Source organism: Ambystoma mexicanum, chromosome 1p, assembly GCF_040938575.1.
Source record: "Ambystoma mexicanum isolate Mex_15411 chromosome 1p, UKY_AmexF1_1, whole genome shotgun sequence".
Classification (NCBI taxonomy): domain Eukaryota; kingdom Metazoa; phylum Chordata; class Amphibia; order Caudata; family Ambystomatidae; genus Ambystoma; species Ambystoma mexicanum.
The window spans coordinates 146,238,813-146,266,315 of record NC_090921.1 but is presented as its reverse complement, the minus strand read 5'-3'; positions in this window follow the sequence as shown (position 1 = coordinate 146,266,315).

The window sequence follows — 27,503 nt, the reverse complement described above, 5'->3', positions numbered from 1 at the left end:
TGCATAGCATCCTTCCTCAACAATAGGAAAAAAATAACCCTCCTCTCCACCTTTGCTTCCGCCGCCCGACCAGTCAATACCGGAGTCCCACAAGGAGCATGCCTATCAGCCGTCTTGTTCAACCTCTATATGTCCACCCTCCCAGGAATATTCCACCCACACAATATCCTGTGCTATAACTACGCTGATGACACCCAAATAATCCTAAAACTCCTCAACTCAAACTCCAACTGTCAGCCCGACCTCGCAGCCTGCCTCCTTGACATTGAGCGTTGGATGACTACAAACCACCTCCTCCTAAACCCCATTAACACCGAAATCATGTTGTGCGGCAATACCAAGCGTCTCCCCCACCCTCTACCATGGCCAACATCCATGGGCAATCCACCCACCACCTCGACCACAGTAAAAAAACCTTGGATGCACTCACGACTCTGACCTAACCCTCTCTCGCCAAATCAACAACGTCTCTAAATCCTGACATTACCACCTCAAAATTCTTAGACGCATTTTTCCATACCTCTCCTTTCCCAACAGACTTGCCGCTGTCCAATCTATTGTAATGTTGGACTGGACTATGCCAACTCCCTCTACCTCGGGGTCCAGGCATACCACCTCATTAAATTACAATAGCACAAAATGCTGCAGCCAAAATGCTTCTATCACTTGGACCAAGAGACCACACCTCTCCAGCTCTCGGAACTCTCCACTGGCTCCCGGTTGGACGAAGGGTGACCTTCAAAACCTTATGCATCTCCCACCGATCAGTACATAAAAACGGCCCTTTATACCTACAGGACAAACTAAAACCCTACCACCCACCGCACACTCTAAGATCAAGCTCTGCACTCCTTTTAGTGATACCAAACACCAACTGCCTCAGGTTAGGAGGATCCTCATTCTCAGCATTGACCCCCACTGTGTGGAACTCGCTTCCACCCCACATTCAACACACCGAAGACTACCTGTCTTTCCGCAAATTACTAAAACCTGGCTCTTCCCATAAAGAATCGATGCTTAGAGCAAATGGAATGAATAGCCACATTAAACAGAAATCCAGGGTTGTTTGAACAAAGAAAATAAAAGAGCAAAGGGAGTCGATGCAACGGATAGAAAGACTAAAACGGATAGTGTAACTAAAACGGATAGAGCGAGTGAAACGGATAGAGTAAGTGAAATGATGGAATGGATGGAACAGATAGAGTAGATGGAACGGATTGAGTAGATGAAATGGATTGAGTGGATAGAACGGATAGAGTGGATAGAACGGATGGAGTGGATGGAACGGATAGAGTGGATGGAACGGACACGGACAGAGTGGATGTAACGGGCAGAGTGGATGGAACAGATGAGGGATGGAATGGATGAGGGGATATAATCGGATGAAGTGAATGGAACGGATGGAATGGATGGAGTGGATGGAACGGATGGAGTAGATGGAACGGATGGAGTAAATGAAATAGATGAAGTGAATGGAACGGAGGAAGTGGATGGAACGGATGGAGTGGATGGAACACATGGAATGGATGGAAAGGATGGAACTGATAGAATGGATGGAACGGACGGAACGGACAGAGTGGGCGGAATGGATGGAGTGACTGGAACGGATGAGTGGGTGGAACAGATGGAGTGGATAGAGTGGACGGAGTGGATGGAAAACATGGAGTGGATGGAGTGGATGGAACGGATAGAACGGATGGAAAGAATGGGGTGGATGGAACGGATAGAGTGGATGGAACGGATAAAGTGAATGGAACAGATGGACTGGATGTAACGGATGGAATGGATGGAACGGATGGAGTGGATGGAATGGATGAAGTGGATAGAACAGTTGGAATGGATAGAACGGATGGAGTGGATGGAACCACGAGTGGATGGAACGGACGGAGTGTACGGAACGGGTGGTATGGATAGATCGGATGGTGTGGACGGAACGGATGGAGTGGGTGGAACCGATGGAGTAGATGGAATGGATAGAGTGGATGGAACGGATTGGACAGATGGAGTAGATGGAATGCATGGAAAGGAAGAAACACATGGAAGGATGAAACAGATAGAGTGGATGGAACATATGGAGGGAATGGAAATAATGGCACTCATGGAGCAAATGGAACAGATGGAGTGGATGGAACAAATGGAACGGATGGAGGGGACAGAATGGATGAGTGGACAGAACAGATGAGTGGACTGAGCAGATCGAACAGAAGGAGCGGACGGAACGGTTGGAGTGGACGGAATGGATGGATTGGATGGAATAGATGGAGTGATGGAACGGATGGAGTGGATGGAACGGATTGGACAGATGGAGTAGATGGAATGCATGGAAAGGAAGAAACACATGGAAGGATGAAACAGATAGAGTGGATGGAACATATGGAGGGAATGGAAATAATGGCACGCATGGAGCAAATGGAACAGATGGAGTGGATGGAACGGATGGAGGGGACAGAATGGATGAGTGGACAGAACAGATGAGTGGACTGAGCAGATCGAAGAGATGGAGCGGACGGAACGGTTGGAGTGGACGGAATGGATGGATTGGATGGAATAGTTGGAGTGATGTAACGTATGGAGTGGATGGAACGGACGGATGTAAATGGAATAGATTGTAAGGATGGAGTAGATGGAACGTATGGAACGGATCATATGCATGCAAGGATGAAAATGGATGGGTGAATGGAACATATTGAGTGGATGGAAATAATGGAACAGATAAAAGGAATGGAATAGATGAGAGGAATGGAACAGATGAGAAGAATGGAAGGGATGGAGTAGATGGAATGGATGGTGTGGATGGAACAAATGGAATGGATAAGACCGATGGAGTGGATGGAACGGATGGAGTGGATGGAACGGATGGAATGCATAGAGCAGATGGAACAAACTGAATGGATGGAACGAATGGAGTGGATAGGACCAACAGAGTGAATCAAACAGGCGGAGGGGATGGAATGGATGGAACGCATGGAGTCGATAAACAGATTGAATGGATGGAACGTATGGAACGCATGGAGCAGACGGAACAAACTGAATGGATGGAACTAACAGATTGGATGGAACAGATAGAGTAGATGGAATAGATAGAGTGGTGGAACGGAAGAGAGGGATGGAACGGATGAAATGGATGGAACGGATTTAATAGATAGAAGGGATAGAATGGATGGAGTGGATGGAACAGACGAATGGATCGACTGGATGTAATGGATGGAACGGATGGAGTGGACGGAATGGATAGAGTGGATGGAACGGATGTAATGGATGGAAGAGATGTAATGAATGGAATGGATGTTATAGAACTGATGAAACGTATGGAGCGGGTGGAACAAATTAGTCAAATGAACAGATGAGTCGATGAACGGAGGGAGTTGATGGAACGGATAAAGTGGATAGAACAGATGGAGTGGATGGAGTAGATGGAGTGGATGGAGCTTACGGAATGGATGAAATGGATGGAACGGATGAACTGGATTGAACGGATGAGAGAATCGAGAAGATGGAGAGGATGGAACCGATGGAGCGGATAGAACGGATGGAGCAGATGGAACGGATGGAGTGCATGGTACGGATGGAGTACATGGAACGGATGGAGTACATGGAACGGATGGGTGCATGTAACGGATCGAGTGCATGGAACGGGTGGAGTAGATGGAACGGATGGACTGCATGGAACGGATGGAGTGGACAGAATGGATGGAGTGGACAGAACGGATGGAGTAGACGGAACGGATAGAGCGCATGGAACAGATGGAGTGGACGAACAGATGGAGTAGATGGAATGGATGGAGTAGACGGAACAGATAGAATGGATGGAACGGATGGAGTGATTTGAACGGACCAGGCGAATGTCGTAGATGGTGCAGTTGACACAGACGGTGCAGATGTAACAGATGTTATGGATGGTGCAGATGCGGCGGATGGCGTGGATGTGACGAATCTAACAGATGGTACGGGTGGTATAGACGTTGCAGACAGTGCGAATGTTACAGACATTGCGGATGATGAGGATACTACCGGTGATGCGAATGCTACGAATGATGTGAATGCTACGGATGGCACGGATGGTGCGGATGCCACGGATGGTGTGGATGCTGCAGACAGGGCAGATGCTACAGACGGTGAGGATGTTGTGGATACTGCGGATGGTGCGGACACTACAGATGGTATGGATGCAGCGGATGGTGCAGACGCTGCAGACGGTACGGATGGTACGGATGTCGCGAATGCTACGGATGGTATGGACGCTGCGGATGCTGAGGACGGTATGGATGCTGCGGCAGATAATACATATCTTTATCTCCTTTATATGTTATGTACCTGTATCCCCATGTTAGCTGTATCACATGTTTTACCCCTATCCATCCTGTCGCTTTATATACATATGCCGCTATGTACGCCCCCTGTCCTGCTCTCAGGCCTGGTCGCAGGCGCTTTACTGATAACCACCATATCACATTACTACGCTTACTCTCTCCTATACACCATCATTCAACTAGAACACAGCTATACCATGATAAATTCGGCCTAGCTGTTCTCATACTAGCATGACCCCACGAACACCTCATCATCCTAATAAAACACAACTAGCTGAGCACATTCCGGCTAGCTTAGGCGTCTCCTCAGGCCTAACGCAGCCAGAACTCTGTCTGGGTGTCCACCTTCCAGACTGAACACATCCAACTGATTTCCTCAGCACCACACCTACCACTAAGAATCAGCTATCGTGCAACAACCACACCAGCTGCACACATATCTGGTGCGCCCACGCACCATATGACACTCTCTCTCACTACTGACTTGAACTGTGATTCCCGAGGGCGTTCAACCTACCAGTGCTTTGAGGTCATACCAATGATATATATGGCGCTATATAAATGGCAAGTACCATAACATAACACTGGTGTTTAGCTAAGCAGCTGGACCCCAGACATACTATGATTGACACTGTCCTGTCGTTCATGTCTCATCTGGCAGCTTCGGGCATTCTTGTCTTGTAGGACTTACTTGTCGGCTATTGCCGCCTACCTGTACACTGACAGCTGTTCCTTTTCATTGACAAACCCAGTCATTAAAAGGCATTTTGCAGGTCTATTACATCTTTTTCCACCGGTACATAATCCCCATCCAAAATGGTATTTGAATGTGGTCCTCACTGCCTTATGCCATAAACCATTTGAACCTATGGTTACGGTTGATCTCAACTAGCTTTCATGGAAGGTCTAATTTTTGATTGCAGTGACTTCGTCAAGGTGAGTAAGCGAGCTTCAAGCTTTGTCTGTGGAACATCCATTCCTTATCTTCCGTAAGGATAAGGTTGCGCTCCGCACTCATCCTTCTTTCCTACCAAAGGTAGTGACTGATTTTCATTTCAATTAATCATTGCCTGCCTTTTTTCCGAAACTGGCCTCTGATGCCGAGAGAGTTTTACACAATTTAAATGTCAGTCGAGCCCTGAAGTTCTATCTTGACGGAAAAACTGAACTCTTCAAAGGCTACTATCTCCTGATGGCTTGCCTCCTGTATTTCAGAAGTGTATACCATTCAGGGTTTTCAACCTCCGAAGGGCATTCATGCCCATCTTGTACGTGGCAAAGTGGCTGCTGATGCCTTCCAAAAGTATGTTCCCTGGGAAACCATTGCCAAGGCGGCTACGTGGGCTTCCCCATCAGCTTTTTGTAAGCATTACTGCTTGGACCTGAGCTTCAGGGCTGATGCCCAATTCGGCCAATCTGTTCTTAAAAACCTATTTCAGTAAGGAGTTTCCATCCACCCGTATTTCCTGTGAGGAGTGCTTGGGAATCTCCCACAAGTATGGAGGAAAGGGGACGGGACATAGGAGTATAACAAAGTTACTCACCGTAGTGACTACCTTTCTCCTAGTCCAAAATCCCCTTTCCTCCCTACGTCCGCCCGCCGTCCCCGCTAATAAGTATCCTCTATTATTGCTTAAATGGTCGCAGACCTGGTGATAGAAAAGGAGTAAAAAGAGAAGGACACACATTTTCATTTTTTATGCTTTTTGACAAAAGTGCTCTGGTCCCGTCCCGAAGGACGGAATGTCTCGCAAGTATGGGGGAAAGGGGTCTATGGACCAGGAGTAAGGTAGTCACTACGATGAGTAACTGTCATTTTCACACATTTTTTTTTTTTTTTTATGTGTAACATCTAGTTTTTACAAAACTTTTATTACAACTTATCCTCAGATCAATAGTGACGCTTTCCATTTCCAATTTAGTTCGTGTCTTTTCAGATTAGGACTGTGTCTAGAAAGTTTATCACTGAACAGGTAAGATGTATCGAGCTTCCACTCAGTATCCGAAACCACAGATCTTCCATCTCTTCGTTTACTGGCTTGAATTTGCTCAAATGGATGGAACGCAACTTGTTTAGGGCCACACATTCAATTGTCAGATGTTTTAGTGACTCTGCAAAGAGTTTGCAGTGGCGACAGACTTCTTCGGTATCTGGTTTCATTTTTCTCGTCACCAACATGTGGTTAGTTTTCAGAAGATTTAATCTGAGTCTGAGAAATTTATCTCTGTGATATCTTGATGGAAATTGACACAGATAGTTTGGCATATTGTCCACTTTATTCTTTGTTGGCCCAAGATCCAAGGCTGTCGGCATTGTTTCAAGTTTGTTCACGTTATCTATCCATAGCCATTCTTTCAATTTTGTTCTTGCGATCTGTTGCCGATTCATCAAAGTTTCCATTGAGATATTTGCACTGTGCAAGATGGCTTTCACTTTCTCAGACCATCTTAAGAGCAGCCCCTTGTGTAAATGTGTTCCTTCTGATTTTAAGATTTTGTAAACTGGTGCAGGGTTCGATATCTCCATCTTTCGTAGCAGTGACAGGGATTTCCATAGAACTGATCCGTACAGGCTTTCTAGTGCCAATTCGTGACGTATTATGGTCATTGAGAGGTATTTTGGTAATCTCAAGGCTTGGCGCCAGAATAGGCCTTCTAAAGTGGGCCATATCTTTAGGTCTATGTTCCAGCCTGCTTCTACTCCAAAAGTTATTGAGGGTACCACTTTTTGGATGTAAAACATACGTAGCGGTAATACTGAAAATTTACCGTATAAGGTATGTATTCTTGCTCCTTGTAGAGCGAGCATTCGGGTCCGCTGGAATAGATCATGAACCCAACTCCACTCACGAATCGAGATGTTCATCATTATTCCTAAATATCGAATTTCCATGACTTCTTCAAGGATTTTATTGTCAATTCGCCATTTGAAGTTTTTTTTTTTAGCGACTCGATCACTGCCAAACCTCATGATTTTTGTTTTTTTCACATTGATTGATAAGTCATTATCGATCATGTAGGATTCAAGCTTTGACAAAAGCCGCTGTAGCCCTATCTGGGTCTTGTCAACCAGTACTAAGTCATCTGCATATATCACATAACTTATTGGATGTCCATTGATTTTTGGGGGGAAACAGTTGACACTTGCCAATGCAATAGAGATGTCAGCAATATAGAGTTTGAACAAGATGGCAGCAAGTGGACATCCCTGTTTTACTCCTCTGGTAGTAATAATGGATTTAGACAGGTCTCCACTTGCATTTAGTCTTACTCTAATTGTTGTATTGGAGTGTAATTCCTTTATCGGTTGAAGCAAGGCATTTGGGCAGTTTCGATTTTCCAACTTCTCCCATAGTTTAATTCGATTAATTGAATCAAACGCTTGCTGTAAGTCAATGAATGCCATGAATAATTGATCTTTCTTATTTAGGGCATCAAGTTTTAGCAGATTTACCAGAACAAGGTTGTTCTCTACTCCCACGCCCTTTGTGAAACCAGTTTGTCTGATATCAGGTGGGTTAACTTCATTGGCCCATGCAGATAGCTTTTTTTGTAAGAAAGTCGCCAGCACTTTGCCAATAGTGTCCAGGAGGGCAATCGGTCGATAGTTGGCGGGATCGTCACGACTGCCCTTCTTATATACTGGTACTATTATTGCCTCAGTCCATGAACTCGGTACCTGTTTTCTGTCGGCTATCGCCACAAAAAGTTTGCCAATGAATTTGGACCATGCATGGCTATGTTCTTTTAACATTGTGTTGCTGATTCCATCTGGCCCAGCAGCTCTTGAGGTCTTTAATTTTGATATGGCCATTAGGATGTTTTCTCTAGACTCGATTATGTCCCAGGCTGTGTTGTTATTTCCACTCTCTTCAAGGTGTGGTGTCTCCTTTCCTGTAAAGACACTGTAAAAGTGCGTTATCCAGTCACTTTCGGACACTCCATTAGACATTAGGGCGTCCTGATTAACCGTGCCTTTATTCAGGATTTTCCATATTTCCCTTGAATTATTTTTTTTTATCAAAGCCAACATTTCTTCGCCACGCTCTTGGTCTCTCTGATAAGTGAAAGATTTTAACCAATTTCGATATTGTTGTTTTCTCCGTTTTATTTGGCACAGGACATTCGCTCCATGCTGTTTTTTTAATTTAGTTATGTCTTTCCTGAGCTGTTTTTTTTGATTTATCAGAGTGTGGCTCCAATTATGTTTATGATCTTTATTATTTTGGGATACTTTCCCGGCAAAGCCTGTATTCAGGCTTGGTAACAACGGTATGTAATTTAAAGAGTCGACGTTATCATAGTGTGTCGCTTGTATTTCATTGGACATTTTGATAATTTGGTATTCTTTTATCCTTAGACGATTTCGCCCATGATTTACTTCAAGTGCTTTACTGTTGGTCTCACATTTCTTTTTACGTTTTAACAACCAGGACATTACTAATGGGTAATGATCACTGTAGGTTGTAGGTATAATTTTGAGATTAGTGATAGTTGCAAACACATTTCTCGAAATCCAAAAATAATCTAAGGTCTTTTTGTGTCCCATGTTCTCCCAGGTGAAATTTGGTGGTATATCACCTCTCACTTGACCATTTGCCATCATGCAGTCACGGGCTTTCAATTCTTTACTCCATTGCATTCTGTTTTTATTTCCATGGCATTTATCTAACGAATTTTCTTCGATAGGTTTCTTATGTTCATCAAACCAAGAAATATTCAAGTCTCCACATATGATTATTGCGAGATCCAAACAGGTCCGTTGGTGGCTATCCAATATTTGCGTTACAGCAGATATAAATACATCAGTCGAGATTTTTAACGGGTTCCAGTACACATTCAAAATTAATAGATATTCATTGTTGTTTTGCGTATTCGTTGTTTGAAGTAATGTTCCTTGAACATAACTATTTGGATTCATTTTTTCAGTTATTTCCCAATTTGTTCCTGATTTTATCATTGTAATTGAACCAGAAAATGGACGTCCCTTGTTGTTTTTTTCTGCTGGGTTTAGCAATGTTACATAGCCATCTTTAGTTGGAGGCACCCGCAACCAAGTTTCCTGTAAACAGATGGCGAAGTTATCAGTTAGATCAACCGGAAAGTCATTGTATAGATGGTTGAAGCCCCTTGTGTTCCAAGAAATCACAGTCGCAGGCGCATCAATTTCCTTTTTTTGTGCTAAAGCTTATTTGACTTGTTGTTGTCGTTCCTGTTCTTTGCATTACTAAGTGGTATGATTTTTAACTGACTTCTCAAGCTATCACGTCGCTGTTCCAAAGTTTCTTTCGCTTTTATATTCACAGAGATCGCTGTTGGTCCTTGGCTGTTTGTTGGATCATAAAGTGAGATCTCAAATCCCAAGCACAAAAGATCCTGCTTTGCAGATAGTAACATTGTACGTACTGCTTGGGAATTTATGTGGAGAAGTACAATGTCAACTCGATCTTCCGAGAAGTATTCGACAATACGGATGTCGTCGGACTTGATGTTCCTTAGCGCTGGTACTGCATGCAGTAGACGCATGATGTTTCCGCGATTCAAGTTAACATCTAATTCATTTCGGAAAATGTTTTCAATCATGATCTTTTGATAGGATGCCTTAGGTGCAGTTCGGGTAAAATCATGTAAGTCAGAAAAGGACTTGCAATTATGTGCGGACGTGTATTTTGGATTTAATTCCGAACGAGAGTTGTTTTCTGACTTGGAGTTAAAGTCTAGTAGACCACTCTTCCGTCCAGACAAAGGTTCTACATTTGTTCTTTGTTTCTCCCCGGCCTTACCTATATCACTTTTCTGGCCTCCTGTTTTCATTAAAAGCGGTTTCCCTGGTTTTGCCTGTTTTGGTGAGTCTGAACTACTTGTCGACATGTTTGTCAGGTCCACAGCAGATCCTCGAGGGGATTCCTCAACCTCATTGTCGTCATATGTAGACAAATTACATAGATCTTCTATTAGATCTCCAAGATCAGAAGATCTCTGATCTGATTCGATTCCCATCCGCTTTTTTGGATTTGCAGGCGATTTGCACTTAGGTTCTGCTATTGTCTCAGCCTTTCCCACTTAACTGTTTGCATTTGATTTGCCAAGGCTTTTATTTTCAGTTGACTTTGATTTCGCAGGCGTAGTCAGATTTCTTATAAATTGTTTTGTGTTGCTTCTGTGTTTTGGAACAGTCTGAATGTTCTTTTTTTTCTAGCTTTTTCTTTAGGTGACCATTTGTCCCTGAGATTGTTTTTTCTTTATTTGCCGTAGTCTCAAGGTTTTTGGCGGGGCCGCTGAAAATGCCATATGATGCTTTTGCGGAGGAACATGATGGCTGCTCCGAGCACTTCCCCGTGATCGTGTTTATCTCACTGCATCTATTGCGGGAATCAACAGTCGGATCAATGGTTCCCTCCGCCATGGATTGATTTGAAGAATTAGTAATCTTATTTATCTCAGGGGTAATTCCATTAGTCCGTGTCTTTGGAACTATAATTGAGCTGTTTCCTGTTATGTCAATAGGAACTTGCAAGATTGGACCGGTGACTAAGGTATTTTTATTATTTCCATTTTCTGTGTCACATATTTCTGCATCCAATCTGCATTGTATCCCTGCATCTATTCTGCCATAAATATTAATAGGAGTATCTCTTTTCTCCACTTCGTGTGATGGCATTTGTGTTAAATTTTCGAGCATTTCCTCAATGCGTAATCTGGATCCTTTGTGTTCCATCAGCAGTTGTTCAAAGTGACTGCTCATGTGTTCGGCAGACTGAGTGTTTTCGACTTCTTGTCTTAATTGGAAAGCCACGAATTCTGTTTCGATTTTGTTTATTTTATCGTCTAAGTGTCTCATGATCGCTCCGTTGTTTTGGGAGGATTCATTCAAGCTTTCATATAGTTTTATGAATGGAATCAAGGCAAGAGATGTTGCAGCCAAGAAGTTATTGTGGATCTGTATGGCGGCCGCAACTGATAGGTTCGATTTTGAATCAGAATCTTTGCAGTGTAAGCTACCAGTATTCTCTTTGCTTGGAATACTCTGTTCGTTCATACTGGATGCCGGAATGCTTTTCGGCCGTTGTTGGATTTCCACATCAGTTGCTTTTCCCCCCTGGCTTTGCGTTTTTGAGCGAGTGTTGGCGCTAGCGCAGAGGTGTATTCTTTGACTTTTAAAACATGATGTTATGTCAATTGCTGGATTTAAGTTAGGGCGGTCTACTTTACGCTTCTGATCCGAAGATGTCTGTTTCAGTCCTGTCACTTTGTCGCTGATGGTGCGTTCTTGGTCGCCTTCAATATTTATGTCAAAGACAGTTTCCACAGTGCTGTTAATGCTTGAGGCTCCAAGAGTGAAATTGCTGTTAATCTATCTTTCATTTCTTCGAAGTCGGCTAGAAGTCTTTTTGTCAGGCGTGCTTCGCGCGCAGCCAGATCTATCTCTTTTAGTGGTAATACATTACAGAGGCCTTGTTGTAGACCAAAGGTCTGATTTCTGATTGTTGCTCCAGATACAGGGTTGCCACCAGTAAATAAATGTAAGGGATTTGACACATTTCCATTGCATGTTGTCGTGGTTGCCTTTATTTGGTTGCAGTTCTTGACACCATTTATGATTTTTTGTATTGGCGTACTTTCTTTCCGATGGTTTTCATATGGTTTGGTAGACAATGGGAAAGTGAATTTCAGTAAGTTTAGATCAAGTGCAATGTTTGGGACTTCAAGTGCAAGCAGTTCATTGTCTGTTACATCGAAGGGTGACTGAAATGCCTCCGCATTTATCTCAATCACCTCTAATTCCTCATTATCTCTGTTTGAGTCAACTTCCGAGTGATTTGTTCCGTTCCTCGGATTTTTGTCTAAAGTTAGGATTCTCCTGGCTTTGCTGCCATTATCGCGTTGTTAAATTGTAAGTGTAAGTTCGTAGATTCGGTGCGGGCTTCGATGGAGACTTTGGCCATTCTATCCATTTCATTCTTCAAGACCACTAAGCTCTCAGCAGTCTTGCGCGCATTTGCAGGCATAGCTTGATCGCGCAGGTATAGTTGTTGCGGTATTGGCAATGATTCCACATCTGAGTTCGCTATGAGGGTGGCTCTACATGCCTCAACCGGTGCCTGGGCTAGAGCAAGTTCAGTTGCTGGATCATCTAGAGCCGGCGCACTCGCTGGCTCGGGCTCCACAAGAGGTGGGGCTTCTATTGAGTCCGGCGTTGCGCCATCTGTACACTCTTCCAAGATTGTGTCCGTAAAACATTGGGCAGTTAGGATGGCAGTTGAAGTAGCGGAAAAAACGGGATTAATCAGCCTCGATCTGCTACTTTCAACTCCTCCCTCGTTTACATCGAGGGGTAAACTTTGTCTTGTTTCACTTTCAGTTTCATGGTCACTTCTAGTAATACTATTTAAATGCAATTCAGTGTCCATGATTTTACTATGAATTAAAGGCAAGGAATTCTGGGTTTGTTTTAACTTAAGCCTTGTCCACGGCCTATTGTCCCCCATGAAAGTCACTTACCTATGGACTTGACTTCTGATGACAGCCACGGCAGCCTGCTGCGGACTGCAGCAGACTGGACTCTCTCACGGACTCCGCACGCGCTCCGCGCTCTTCAGGTGTTTTTGAAGGCGATTGTGCTTTTTTTTCTTAAAGGCACACTGGCACAATGAAAACAGAGTTCAAGACCGTAGACCGTAGCTGCAGCTCCTCTCTCCACTCACTCTGCAGCAGACTGGACTCTCTCACGGACTCCGCCCATCTTGTACGTGGCAAAGTGGCTGCTGATGCCTTCCAAAAGTATGTTCCCTGGGAAACCATTGCCAAGGCGGCTACGTGGGCTTCCCCATCAGCTTTTTGTAAGCATTACTGCTTGGACCTGAGCTTCAGGGCTGATGCCCAATTCGGCCAATCTGTTCTTAAAAACCTATTTCAGTAAGGAGTTTCCATCCACCCGTATTTCCTGTGAGGAGTGCTTGGGAATCTCCCACAAGTATGGAGGAAAGGGGACGGGACATAGGAGTATAACAAAGTTACTCACTGTAGTGACTACCTTTCTCCTAGTCCAAAATCCCCTTTCCTCCCTACGTCCGCCCGCCGTCCCCGCTAATAAGTATCCTCTATTATTGCTTAAATGGTCGCAGACCTGGTGATAGAAAAGGAGTAAAAAGAGAAGGACACACATTTTCATTTTTTATGCTTTTTGACAAAAGTGCTCTGGTCCCGTCCCGAAGGACGGAATGTCTCGCAAGTATGGAGGAAAGGGGTCTATGGACCAGGAGTAAGGTAGTCACTACGATGAGTAACTGTCATTTTCACACATTTGCCACCAGGAATCAGCAAAACAAGCGAGCAACAACACATCCTACCTTCCCACATTCCCATAGGCATCCTGACAAAAATGGCACCTCACATGTGTGGGTGCATTTACCTGGGCGCAAAGGGAAAAGGCTACACCAGTGGTATATCAAATGGCCTGGGAGAGACTGGATTTGGCTTTGTGGACAACCCACAGATTTGGGCCTGGGGTGTCGGAGCCACCAAGAAAAACAGTGAATCCCATGCATTTCTGGAAATAAGACACCCGTGGGTATCCAAAGAGGTCTGACTTTTGCAAATCGCCCTACATTTTATTACTCACAAGGCCCGGCAAAGTCCAAAATTTAGGGAAAAAACAAAATGTTCAGACATGTGCTACCATGAAACCACTGAAACATGCTGCTAACAACACATGTCCTACCTTTCCAGGTTCCCACATTTGCCCCGACGAAAACGGTACCTCACATGCATGGGTGCGCTGTTAGGAAAGATTTCCCTTAGGTGCAATTTTCCCTCCATTTGTGAACCCCCCAAACATTTTGCTTTTGTTTGGCTTACCTAACCTGACTTTTTCCAGTGGAGCACAGCCTTCAGCTGCACTTCTCTGGGCTTACACCTATTTGTTATGGGGAAACTGACACATCCATCAAGCTGTCAGTACTGGGAAACTATGTTTCCCTTAGTCTTTGACTATGCTGCCATTTCTTGGTAACCTTTTAACTATGTGCCAAATACCTTCCAGTACAGCGCATAGGGGTCCTTTTGTTTTATGGCCCTAACCACCCTCTAAGGATTTTTGGGTGTTTGTACAAGTGTGCATATGGACGATACTGTATTTACCGCATTTGGCCAGAGACTGTGGCCATTGCCGAAAATGGCAGTCCCACAAAGTCTTTTTTTTCTTTCCTTTGGCCATTTTGTCCCTTTGCGTTCACCCAGGTCGAGATACCCAGGTATTCTTTATTTGGGCATACAGCCTCCTGCAAAAACTGCATCTTTCGCGGGCTCTTGCATGTCATGTGTGCTATTGCCCAGGAAGAGGGTTGGGACCGTCTGGTCCCAATTCACACTACTGGCGCAAGTATGTCTGGTAGGCCTAAATGACTGGAGCCATTGTGGGCCACGACTGGCCCACACCTGGTGCGCATGCAAGAGAGCAGATCTTCTACCATTGGCTATCTGAGATTTGAGCGCGAAACAAATCTTGGATAAGAGAAGGGGCTCTGCATCCATTCCAGGTCAATCAAATGAAGTTCACACCGAACTACAGAAGGAGCCAAGTATCCTTAACTAAAGAGCAGACCGAGGATCCGCCGGTGACGTGTTAGGAAGGTTTGGCACCCTGACTCTGCTTTTGCCCAGTCAGACCCCTGCTTTTGCATTGTACCAAGAAGGGCTACAAGGGCACTGCGCTCCTTTGGAGCAGTGGGATCAACTACGCTCAGAATCTCCTGCTTACCCTTGCAAAGAGCCCCTTCAGAAGTGTTCCTGGGCCATCCAGTGAACTGTTCAGCTCGAACCCAGGGTACTGCACAGGAACACTGCCATCCCGAGTTGAGACTCAAGACTTTGGGAATCACTTACTTGTGGTCCTTGGCCCTCTTCCACCAAAACTCATTCTCCTAGCTCCTCTGGGTCGCGATTTATGAGAGTGCTCTACACTGCAAGCATTTGCGGTCCCTGTGTTGCCCGCTGTAGTGACTGTAGCTGTAAGTGCCTGCAGACCAACACCACCATGTCCTGAGACATGCTGCACCAGAACTATCCTTCTCCTTTCTTTGAGAGCTGAAAAAAGGTCTAGACTGGCAAAGTTTGGTCCGGACTGTGTCGAGGGTCGATGAGTACTTTCATCACTTACCGGTGGCCCCCTGGCACATCCATCTGTTTTTGTGTACGAGAATCCCTTAAAAGATATTCACATTAGCTGGGCTAGCCTGTGCTCCCCAGCTATTCCCGAACTCGGAATGTCACTCTATCTGCAAGGGCAGACTCTCCTCAAGGAGTAGGACTTTATTCTTCATCGCTCCAAACTCTTCCTGAGCAGCTACAGCTCCCTGAAGAGAACCGGCTTTTTCGCTTTACGCACAACCGCGCATTGTTAACGCACTGCTGTACTTTAAGCGTAAGGCTCCTCACTTCTTAGGGCTGGACGGCATAAGTTAGGGATTGACTATGAAGTGCTGTTAATGCGATATCTGTCTTGAATTTACCTCTTTCTTTTGCAGGTTGTGGGTATTTTCTCCCTTTTGATCAGCATTAGGCTTAACACATTTTGTATATATGTTACATAGTGTGTAGTAATTGCTTTCTTTATACTGTGGTTAAATCATGTTTTGTTATAAAGGCCTATAATAAATGTATTTTTGATATACATCTGCCTAAGAGTAATCTGTGGAGTTTTACTGTGTGTTCTCATTGTGAGCTTCCGACCACTCTTCCCCCTCCTGAGATTTAGGGCCTCATTTAGGGCGGTAAGGGTTTACTGGAACCGGTATTTTACCGATACCGGTAAACCCTTATCGCCTTACTACGAGGTCCCTTTCCGGGTTGGAGAATTTAACGCCTGTTTTTTTCAGGCGTTAAAAACCAACCCGCAAAGGGACCAGGGAGCTAATTACGGTACCGCAATTTGCGGCACCGTAATTAGCGCCTTCCCCATTCCCATAGAGCCCTATGGGGCAAAAATGGGAATGGGAAAGGGCAATGGGGAAAAGGGGAATTACCGCCCCGCCAACCTTGGAATAGGGCGTTAATTCCCCTTTCCACCAAGGCGGAGCAGGTATTTTACCGGCATGGACCAAGGTGCTGACAGCACCTTGGTCCACCGCCATCCGTGTAATGAGGCCCTTTGTCTTGACCACCTACCAAGGTGGTCAAGACCGTAGATTGATCGGGTTTGTCCAGAAGGTTCCACTAAACTAGGGTGGCCTACTAACCATCTGCCCACCAAGTCAGAGTTTTGAAATCCATCTTAACATGCGCTTACTTGGGTGGAAAAGAAAAAGGGTCGACAGTCCCCAAGTCCAGCGGCAGTCCCAGGGAGCCCCGGCAGGGTCACCATCCCTTCCTGGAGGGAAAACCGAGTGTGGCCACGAACGCACGTTGCTGCAAGGAGTCTGCAAGGAGTCTGTTTACCCTGCAAGGAGTCTGTTTACCTTGTTTTTTTTTTTCTCCTGGAGGAGGAGCCATCTGAACAAAACACTCGCCACTAGCAGAGCGTGGCGGAGTGTTTGGCCGAGTGGTTGGCTCGAGTGGAGCTTGTGGAGCCCCCAGCAGAGTTATGCACACGTGTGATACAGAAAACATGGAAATTATGTTGGATTCCCCCCCGACGGAACCAACGGAACCAACGTCGGAGGCTTCTTCTATAACCAGTGATATGGACTTTACGAGTGAGACATTTAAGGTGAGCGATATATGCAATACAAACTCCAAACTGTCCGTATGTCCGCTGAACAATTTGCATATTATTATTGCGACTCAAACTACTTCACCACACATGACCGCGCTACCGACAGTGCCTTCCCAACCTTGCAGGTCCCCCAATTGTACAAATGAAACACTTACATATCCACTAACTAATCCGGCTTCACGCCCCGGCAATAATGAAATTAATTCAAGAAACAAGAGCGCTGTGCAAATCACCCCAACTGTTCCCTCTGCTGCGCGAGCTTCAGTGACCTCAGTGCATATGCAATCAAAAAAGATGGCTGAAAACATTGACGGTATAGATGGCAATGACTGCGAAAACAGCGAACATATATCTTGCCAACACGGGCCACAAACGAATACACCGTTAATAGTGCCCTTAGACTTTCCGGCAATTGCACTGCAGCTTAATGACTTATGTAAGGCAACTGAAAGTATGTCAGCACACAATCAAAACTCAGTTATGACACAAAATGATGCGTTGCCGGCTATTACAGAACACATCAGAGTTGAACATAATGCTTCTAAAACTGAAACAAATCTGCCTCTTCCTTACCCAGCCAAGGGGCAGAGAATGTGTTTATCTTCAACGTTTGAAAGAGTGGCTGACCTCAATACTGCCACACCCGCTCTCTTTGCTGTTTCTGGTGAAAATCATCGATCGCTTGACTTTGATATAATACTGCAGCAATTAGAAGGTCAAGCCCAAAGATGCCTTAATGATCCATTGCTAGGAGGCTGAAAGTCAAAACATCGAGTTCTCATGCCCAGGAAACAGCTGTCCATGCCTTACCATCTTCCTGAAAAATGTATATGGCATACACGACGACGAGAACAAGGGCACCCGCCGTACCAGGAGAGGCCACCACAAAGTAACAAACACTTCTACACTACTTGTTTGCATGCCTCACCATTAGGTGACCCAGAAGTCTCGGACCAACAACTGCTAGACTCGGCTTTAAAATTGGAGGCCTTAGAAAGCCGTTTGAAAAATAAACCAGTGGGCGCTACATATTCAACGGATCCACAGAGTTCAAGCATCTTTGGCCTCAATTCAAAACCACATAAGGCACCTGCTTACACAACAGTAACCTCGCAAGAGAGTTTTCTGGGGAAACCAATCACCTTACTAAAGGATGCCTCGAGTCAGCCCTCAATTGAGGTATCAGAACTCAAAAGAAATTTACAAGACAATGCTACACAAACTGCAGGTGCATTGGGAAATGATACTCATGATAACTCCCCTTCAAAAGTATCTACGGAAAACAACTTTGCTATAATAGCAACTATGTCTGCTGTCATGGCGCCATTTATGAAGTTATATGAACAATTGGCAGATCAATTGAAAGATCAGACGACGGTGGTAGCCATGATGACCTCAAAAATCATATTCGTTGAAGCCTTCATTACAGCCATACAAAAGGACCTTGACATGAGCCTAGCGAAAGTGGCAACTCTGCTTTATACTATCCTTGATCCCATCATCAAAGATAAAGAAAACCGCCGGTTATGAAGATGTTTTGAATCAATTAATGCTGATTCAAGCATTCACAAAACTAGTCAACAGCTAACGGATCCATTTGAAATTTCAGAGCAAATTCCAACAGGGACTATGTCACACCACAAACCCAAGGATCCCGCGATTTATGCCATGCCACCTCCTTCTGAAATTAATGATACACCTGAAATTGACACGTTGCATAGCAAGGAAGTTATAATGGGATCAGTTGCAGCACCTGGCATAGGTCTGGCACAAACTTCGAGTGACAATTTGTCTACACAAATATGTCCCATTCTTGTTAAAGGAGCAAAGTCAATCAATTTAAAACCGACAACCAAAAAAGCCAGAAGCAGGGCAAATGTTAAAATAAAAGCCCCAGATGCAAAGAAAGTGCTTACCATTCAAAATCGAAAGGCACAAATATCAAGTATCACTCTGCCACAGACTAATTTAATACACTTGCAAAAGCAAAATAAACAAAAGAGTGACACCCATGAGTTTTCTGGAAAAATGATGCAGTCAATTCCAAAGAAAATAACAGCACCGAAAGTAATTAATGTCGGATCCTCACACAACAAGCATGATAATTGTATCAAACAAAACCGATTTGATATGCAGACACAACCAATTAACATCAAAAAGCGTTGTGAAATAGAGGAAATCAGTGACAACATACAATCATCTAAGGACACAAATGGAAAACAACGGAGTTCACAAGACATGCCTCGCCAATTCGTTGATATGGAAAACATAAGTGTGCTGGAAGAAACTGTCAATGAATCTGATGATTCAACATCTGACATGATGAACTTGTCAACTTATTCTGTAGATGACTGTACATCGTCGAGTGATGATCTTGAAGACGAAGAGGAAGGCAATGTGAACGCCCCTACAAACCAACTAAATATAGATGATTGTCAATCGAACCCACAAAACAATTCTGATCAAACAAGAGCTCCAAAAGGACCATTTCGATTACACATGGAACAGTCCTTATCAAACCCCATACCTATCGAGGCACGTGACATATGTGAGGAGTTAAATACTTCAATTCAAAAGACTTTGAAAATAAGTAAACCGGTTCCTTATATACAAAAAGACAAAGTCTCAGATAAGGGGCAGTAAAATTCTGCACCAAACAAAGCAGTTTTGAATCCTGCCCCCAGCAAACACAACAATATGCACAATGACTCTGAGGCTGATCTTACCGAGGACTGCTACCAAATCTCGCCTCTAAAATTACCATCCCGCTCAACAAAGCAAGTGGTACACAAATCACGAAGTCTTGGATTAAACTCCAACTACCTCGAAGATGGACTTCTACTTGAAAGGATGAACACAGAAGAAGATGGGCTGATCATGAATCGAGCCAATGTCATTAGACTATTGCACAATATCCCATCCCTTCGGCCATTAACATCTAATGACATAGCGAGAGTTGAATTTCCGGAAGGAAACACATTGAACCAAGTGCTTATTTACCCAATGACTCCTCTAATTACACAAACCTTAAAGGAATGGTTCGGGCAAAATTTTTTATTGCCCCTACGGGTCGGCCATGTGTTTTTAAGCCTAAGTCGCTCGATTTTAGAAAAATCTCCTATGGACTTTACCCGAGTTTTCGTCCATTAAACACACGCGAAAACAGGCACCAGGGTGCTGCCATTTTGTGATAATCCTATCATTTCCCCCATCGCCCTGGCTGACCTGCTTTTGCGGCACTAAATCATATCCCCCGCCCCAGAGCCTGTCATCAGCAGACGCGTACCGCCCATTTCACAACGCCAAAGCGCGTCTCGTGTCAACAATCGCTGCGCTTCAGCTAATGACGTGTCGCCATGGAAATGGCAGGACGCCTCTTTCCTCAATAAGTATAAACAGACCGTTTCACAACACAGCAGCAGATTTTCGATTCCATTCCTCTCTGTGTGTTACTTTGAGTATTCTGTGACTCGTTTCTGTGCTCTGGTCAGCTACCTTCGTTGCTTGTAGCCCGTGTGAACAGATACCAGTACCACCGCTATCAATTATTTTAGTTAGTTTAACACACAATGGATACAATAATGCCCTACATGTACGAGCCCGAGTATACCGAGGAGGAACTACTGGAAAGGGAAACACGCAAAAACGATGGGTCTTCGGACGGCAGTTGGGAGGATGATTCAACAGCTGAAGAGCCTGGACCTAGTCGCATGGACGGTGTTTCCACCTGGTGCATATGCAATCGGTGCAATCTAATGCCAACCGAGGAGGAGAACTGCTGCGGCTGTGAAAACTCGGGATGCGTGGCCTACATTTCGGAAGGTGAGCCACGACCGCAATGCATCACCGAGCTGCCAGACTTCAGGAGAGCCTGCCTCACACGGTCCTTGTTGAGGATAATGATGGTGCTTATGCACGAACTTCGCGCAACTGTTCGTCCTCGTAATCCGAGTAACGAATAAGTATAATCTGCTTGTGATGCCACTACTATTTCATGGTCGTCTCCTATATCCACAATCACATCTACATATCATTGTAACGCATGAAAGTCGTTCAATAGTGTGCAGTGTCTAGATAGCATTTGTCCGAGCAGAATGCCATTAGTTACAGGAATTGTCATTGACAACAAATGTTTATTAAACTTATCTTGGTCATTTTAAACAGTTTGTTTCATTCCTTTTCACAGGTGGTACAGGCTGGTGGCCTATCGTTCCTTTACATGGTGGCTTCACGGGAGGCTTGGACACCGCGTTCGAAGAGTGATACCCGCAAGTGCCGTTCGTGCCATAAGAGAAACGTTCCCGAGTGACAGCGGTCAGTACAGGGGATTTTCTCTCGCTGTGCTGCAACCTGAACTGTACAATGTGTAAAGTTTTGTATTTTTGTGTCATCAAAATAAGCTACAAAATAAAACACCACATATATTTTAACAACGGTTGTTTCGATTTTTTAAATCAATCAAGTGTGTCTTCCTTCAAGGATGGACGTCAGATACCTGTGCTCGGAATGGGTGAAGTTCAGGTTGCTGTGAAGCTGGGTGGTCACTATCTAAGCTAACATAATATATTATCAATAATGCATGCACTAAATAACACTTGTTCAAAGTCTTTCAGTCGGTTATGTCTCTATAAAAGTCACACATATATCTATACTATCAATTAACATTGGATTATACAGGCCTTAGGTCAAGGGTCTTGACCACTATAATACACTGTTTGAAGTGTCGGTCTGTGCTCACAAGAATCTCCGGTATGTGGCATTTGTTATTGATAGGCAACGATATACTGCAGTAGGGGTCTGATGTTAGTTGGGGATCTGCTAGGTGGGCATCATGGCGTGGTCAGTGGTCTGGCACATGAAGAGAATACCTTGCAGGGACATAGGGTCATAATGGCAGTAAGTTTCCACTGGCGAGGGTGCGTGGGCAAGGACACGTTTGTGGAGATGAACGAGCCATGTGCTTGGTTCAGGCCGGTTCACATGCAGGACCGTGATCTCAGAGAGTGATGTGTTACATTTATTAGCTGTTGCAAATACCTCTGGAGTTTTCCAGTCAGAGTGGGAACGAGGCTGTGGGCCATGTGCTCTGCGTGCTGTACTATCGCAGTGAGGCCTGGCCACCAAAATGGAGTGGAAAGGGGGTACAAAAATGGATGCCCCGTATCCTGCTCAGTGTTCCCATCTACGTGAATGTCATCCAAAGTTAACATCACATAAGGGCAAGGAGCGAACCCACCAGTGGAGGCTCTTGGAGGCCCATATGCCCTTACGTGGTACTAGCGGCTAGAAGCAACATATCAACCTTTACGCTGGCCTAGTGCCTACTTGATGGAATAGCCTTGCGGTTCAATGTGCAACAAAAGTGCTTCTTTGAACGAAAACCAACACCCTGTGTACCATAAAGGAACAGCGCGTGACTCACAATAACATTTTACGGATTTGCAGATAGAGATAAAAGAAAATAAATGACTTTCAGAGTTCATATGGCAATTGCTGAATATTCTATAAACATTTAATGTCAAATAAATGTACTTTACCAAATTTACCGTGTTGCTGTTTGATTTTAAAGTACAGTTTCATATTCCGAATTGTGGTGCGCTTTGTTGTGAGCTGATCTGTGTTGGTTTCCGGGTTCTGTGTGAAGTCGTGTAGAAGACGACTGGGCGCGTTTGCCTACGCAGCACAGAAACATCACGGAAAGAGGCAGGGAATATGAATGTTTTGATAATGTCAGGCTCAGGGGCAGGGGATATGATTTAGTGCTGCAAAAGCAGGTCAGCCAGGGCGATGCGGTGAGTGATAGGATTATCACAAAATGGCAGCTCCCCGGTGCCTGTTTTCGCGTGCGTTTAATGGACGAAAACTCGGGTAAGGTCCATAGGAAATTTTTCTAAAACCGAGTGACTTAGGCTTAAAAACACATGGCCGACCCGTAGGGGCAATAAAAAATTTTGACCGAACCATTCCTTTAAAACAGGAAATAACCCAACTAAGATCACTAGGCTTTGACCTAACTGAGTCAAAAATAGCACGTGGTCCACCGAAAAACATCCGTTCCTCTACAGAACTGAATCCAAATTCTGAACAAAAAAACGCTTATGGCCGTTCAAACAAATGGCCAGTCAGAAATCATGGAAGGAGGGATAGCACAAGTGACACCTATGACCGACGATACTACAACAACGATCGGCATCGAAATTCATCTCATCATGCAGACCGTTATAAGTCGGACAGAGCTAACACACACCAGCGGAGAAAATCCTACAAACGTAGAAGATCACCATCGCTACATCTGAGGCCTGGCCACAGCCAAGAAAGAGCTTCTAATAAACACGAAACAAGGCTCCCAGTGGTTGGCACAGAAGAGAACTGGAAATGGCTTATGGTGCTGGTGGCTGATAAAATCAAGATGCCATAGGATGAACTCCCACCAACACTGACACCCCTAACTATAGCATCAGGGAATACAAGGGGTTTCAGTCATTTGTTTCAGGAAGAGTCGGATTGAATTGAAAATCATGACATTTTCTGCTTCCAAGAAACATGGATGCGCATTCCACCGATAGTCGAAGGCTATTCAAGCCACCTTAATCCAGCAATTAAAGGGGCTATTGGCAGACCAACGTCAGGTTTACTTATTCTCATTAACAATCAGCTTGACTTTACAGTAATCACAGAAATTATGCCATCCTCCTTAATTCAAATCATAGTTGGATCCATTCAAACTGCGGCACAACAAATGAGGAAAACACTCATAATCCTGAATGTGTATTGGAATCCTGCCTCTGTTGCAAGCATACATTTTCCAGACCAGATTGAAAAATGGCTAGTGCATTGTAAACAAAAATGGATAGATCCATGGTTCATTATTTGTGGTGATTTGAACTTGAAATGCTGGGATGAATCTAGAGGCCTCATAATACCCAATAGCTTTTCATTAACACCACCAGAGAAGAGAGGCTATCAGTGGAACATCGTCATGAATGCAAACAAATTGAACCTATTGAATGGCAATACTACCGGAGACATTCCAGCTAATATCACCAGAAAACAAGGAACCGGTGGGCATGTCATCGATTACATTTACATCTCAGCCGAACTGATCGCCGCAGAAAACAAAATGGTGGTAATACCAATGGATAACAGTGATCACAATTTACTATCAGCCAAATTATTACCAACTCAGAATAACATAACTTTCACAAACATGAAGTTGGTAGAAGACAACATGGGAAAAAATCGAATTAAAGTCCAGTCCACTCGGCTCCCTCTATTGACTGAAGATTCCTCCATTCTTGTAAACCACCTGATTTCAACCGGTGCCAAAGAACCTCTGAACTACCTTGGACTGTTCCGAATATATGAGAAAAAAATCAAAATCTTCCCATTTGAGTTCCATTACACACCGGCACGCCTTTGACCATCAAGTGATCCTCCGAAAAAAAGCATTGAGGAAAGGCTTAAACAAGCTAAATGGTAATAAATCAGTGTTAGCCTCAAGTAAAAAAAAACAATTACGACAGCAATATCGGAATTGGTTGCGGCTTTATAAAAAGACACTAGACCGCAATGATGCGGAGAAAATGTTAAATACCATCAGATCATCTAACATCGCAGACATGTGGAGATTGATAAACCAATTACAGGTAGATCAAAATTCCCTGACGTCAACACTAATTCTTCCAGGAGCCTGGATCTCTCATTTCAAGGCAATCTTCTATCAAAAACAGGATGACATACCAATGTCACAAAAAAATAAGAAATGGCACCTAATAGATACTTCAACAGACACCATCGAGAATGTCATCAAGAAACTGTCCAAATCAAATGCATACGGCCCAGATGGGATAAGCAATGCTGTTTTCAAAGAAAATCCACAGGAATGGGCCAAACATTTATCAATTCTATTCAATTACATCACATCGACCCAAAGGATACCAACTTCATGGAAAGAATCGATAATTATACCTATTCACAAAAAGGGCAATCGTCAAATTCCAGCTAACTATCGCCCTATAGCATTGTTAGATTCCATGGGCAAAGTATTTGGCAACTTGGTTCTTCATTACGAAATTGGGCAACATCATCCGGCCATTTTGACCCATGGCAATCAGGTTTTGTTCAAGGTATTGGGACAGCGCTCAATATATTCATCTTAAACCTGTTGAAAAGCTGCACGGAGATCAGTAAAGGTTCAAAAATATACATAGCTTTTATTGATTTAACTCAGGCGTTTGACAGCATCTTGCGCCCTAAGTTATGGACTAAACTAGAACAACGGGGCTGTCCTGCTTCCATCACAGATCCTATTAAAGAATTTCACCATCATACCACCGTAAGAGTCCAGCTGAATAAAACAGGCTTACTAACGGAGCCAATTCCAACCAATAAAGGCGTCAAACAAGGCTGCCCGATGGCCTCTGAAATATTTAACATCTTCATCTCCGACATCGACTCTGCAGCTAATAACATAAGATGCTTTCCACCATCTATAGCAAACATCCAAGTTAGCCGCTTAGTCTATGCAGATGATGCGGTTCTTATAGCCCAGACCCCAAATGGTCTTCAAAGACAATTGAATGCTTTACAACTCTACGTCGAAATCAATGGACTTATAATCAATCCGCACAAATCTGCCATCTTACCCTTTGGGGTTCAAAAGAGCCAGCTACGAACAAAAACGATGCGTTGGTCGCTACTGGGAACAGAAATCCCTGTAGTACAATCCTTTCTATATCTAGGAGTTTGTATCAACACAAGTAAGATCGACGCTCCACGACTGGAAACACTAAGAAAGAAAGTGATGAACCTCACAGGTTTAGGAAAAATCATTTTGAAGCGCTATTGTGGCTTTAGCCTAATTCCATCGATTAAATTTTATAAAGCCAAGGTGATTCCGATTCTCACCTACAGTGCTGAACCGTCTTTCAATTTCAAAGTTAAAAACTGGGCAATTCTCGAAGGTCATTTTTGGAAAAACACCCTGCGCCTTCCGAAAGGCACGTCAATACAGGCAATCCGTAGAGAACTGGGTTTAACCTCTTTGCTAGCTATTGTAGAGTGGAAAACATTGTCCTTTTCTAGAAAATGCATTGAGGAAAACCCCAAAGGGATTTTTAAATGTCTAAAAAAAGCCCTTTTGGAAGACCATGACCCACTTCTGACTGCATGGAAAGCCGAATGTCAGACTCTTCTTAACATCACAGGAGAGCAAATGGACATTCTCATCAGTAACCTGGACAGAGTTAAAAAAAAACTATATTCCTGTGACTGGTTCAGGACTGAGAATGAATGGTTAACCTGCAAAATTTATGGGAAACCATGGGAAGACAGTAAAAAACCAAATTCCCTACCTAACTACCTGAAATGGTTTCCCCATTGGTATTTCAGAGATCAATTTCTCTGATTTCGACTTAACCTGATCAAAACAAGAGAAACTACATGGACACGAAATCATGCTGCGCCCATGAATTGTAGACTATGTCACGATCCAGAGTCAATAGAAAATCTGTATCATTTGATGATGGTCTGTCCAACTTTATCATTGCAAAGGAAAACCCTCATGATCCCGGTCATCACAAAGTACGGATACAAATCAAGGGAGCTATGGTGGAAAATGTTACAATCTGGGGAATCTGGGGAAAAAACATCAATATCCTTGGCCGTAGTCAAACTCTTGCCATCCAGAATCCTGTAACGCAGCCAGGGCAGAGCTCCAGGATGGTCGGGGGTGATGTTTCCTTCCCTGTCTCACCAGTGGGTTGATCAAGTCCAGCGGCAGTCCCAGTGAGCCCTGACACGGTCACCATCCCTCGCCAGAGGTAAAAGCTGTTACTCGGCACTGCCAGAGCTCCAGGACAGTTGGGGGGTGCTGCCCCCAGCCTTGGGCACCTGTCTCACATGTTGGTCGACCGCCCCAAGTCCAGCGGCGGTCCCAAGGAGCCCTGACAGGGTTCCAATCACTCTACGGAGGGAAACGTTGTAATGCAGCACAGCCAGTGCTCCAGGACGCTGTGGGTGCTGCCCGCAGCCTTGGGCACCTGCTCCAATGTGCATCTGCCGTCGCCAAGTCCAGCTGCGGTTCGAGGGAGCCCCGGCCGGATCCCCATCCCTCCCCACAGGGAAAAGCTGTATCACAGCCCAGCCAGAGCTCTAGGACGGCTGGTGGTGATGTCACTGGCCTTCGGCGACTATCTTCCATGTGGGTTGACCGTCCACAAGTCCATCGGCGGTAGCAGGGAGCTCTAGCAGGGTCACCATCCCTCCCTGGAGAGAAAACCTGTAATGCTGTCAAGCCACTGCTCCAGGATGGTCAGGGGCGATGAGCCCGCCCTTGGGCGCCTGTCTCCAATGTAAGTTGACCGTCCACAAATCCAGAGGTGGTCCCAGGGAGCCCTTGCAGGGTCAATATCCCTCCCCAGAGGGAGAAACTGTAACATGGCATGGCAAGAGCTCCAGGATGGCTGCAGGTGTTAATCCCG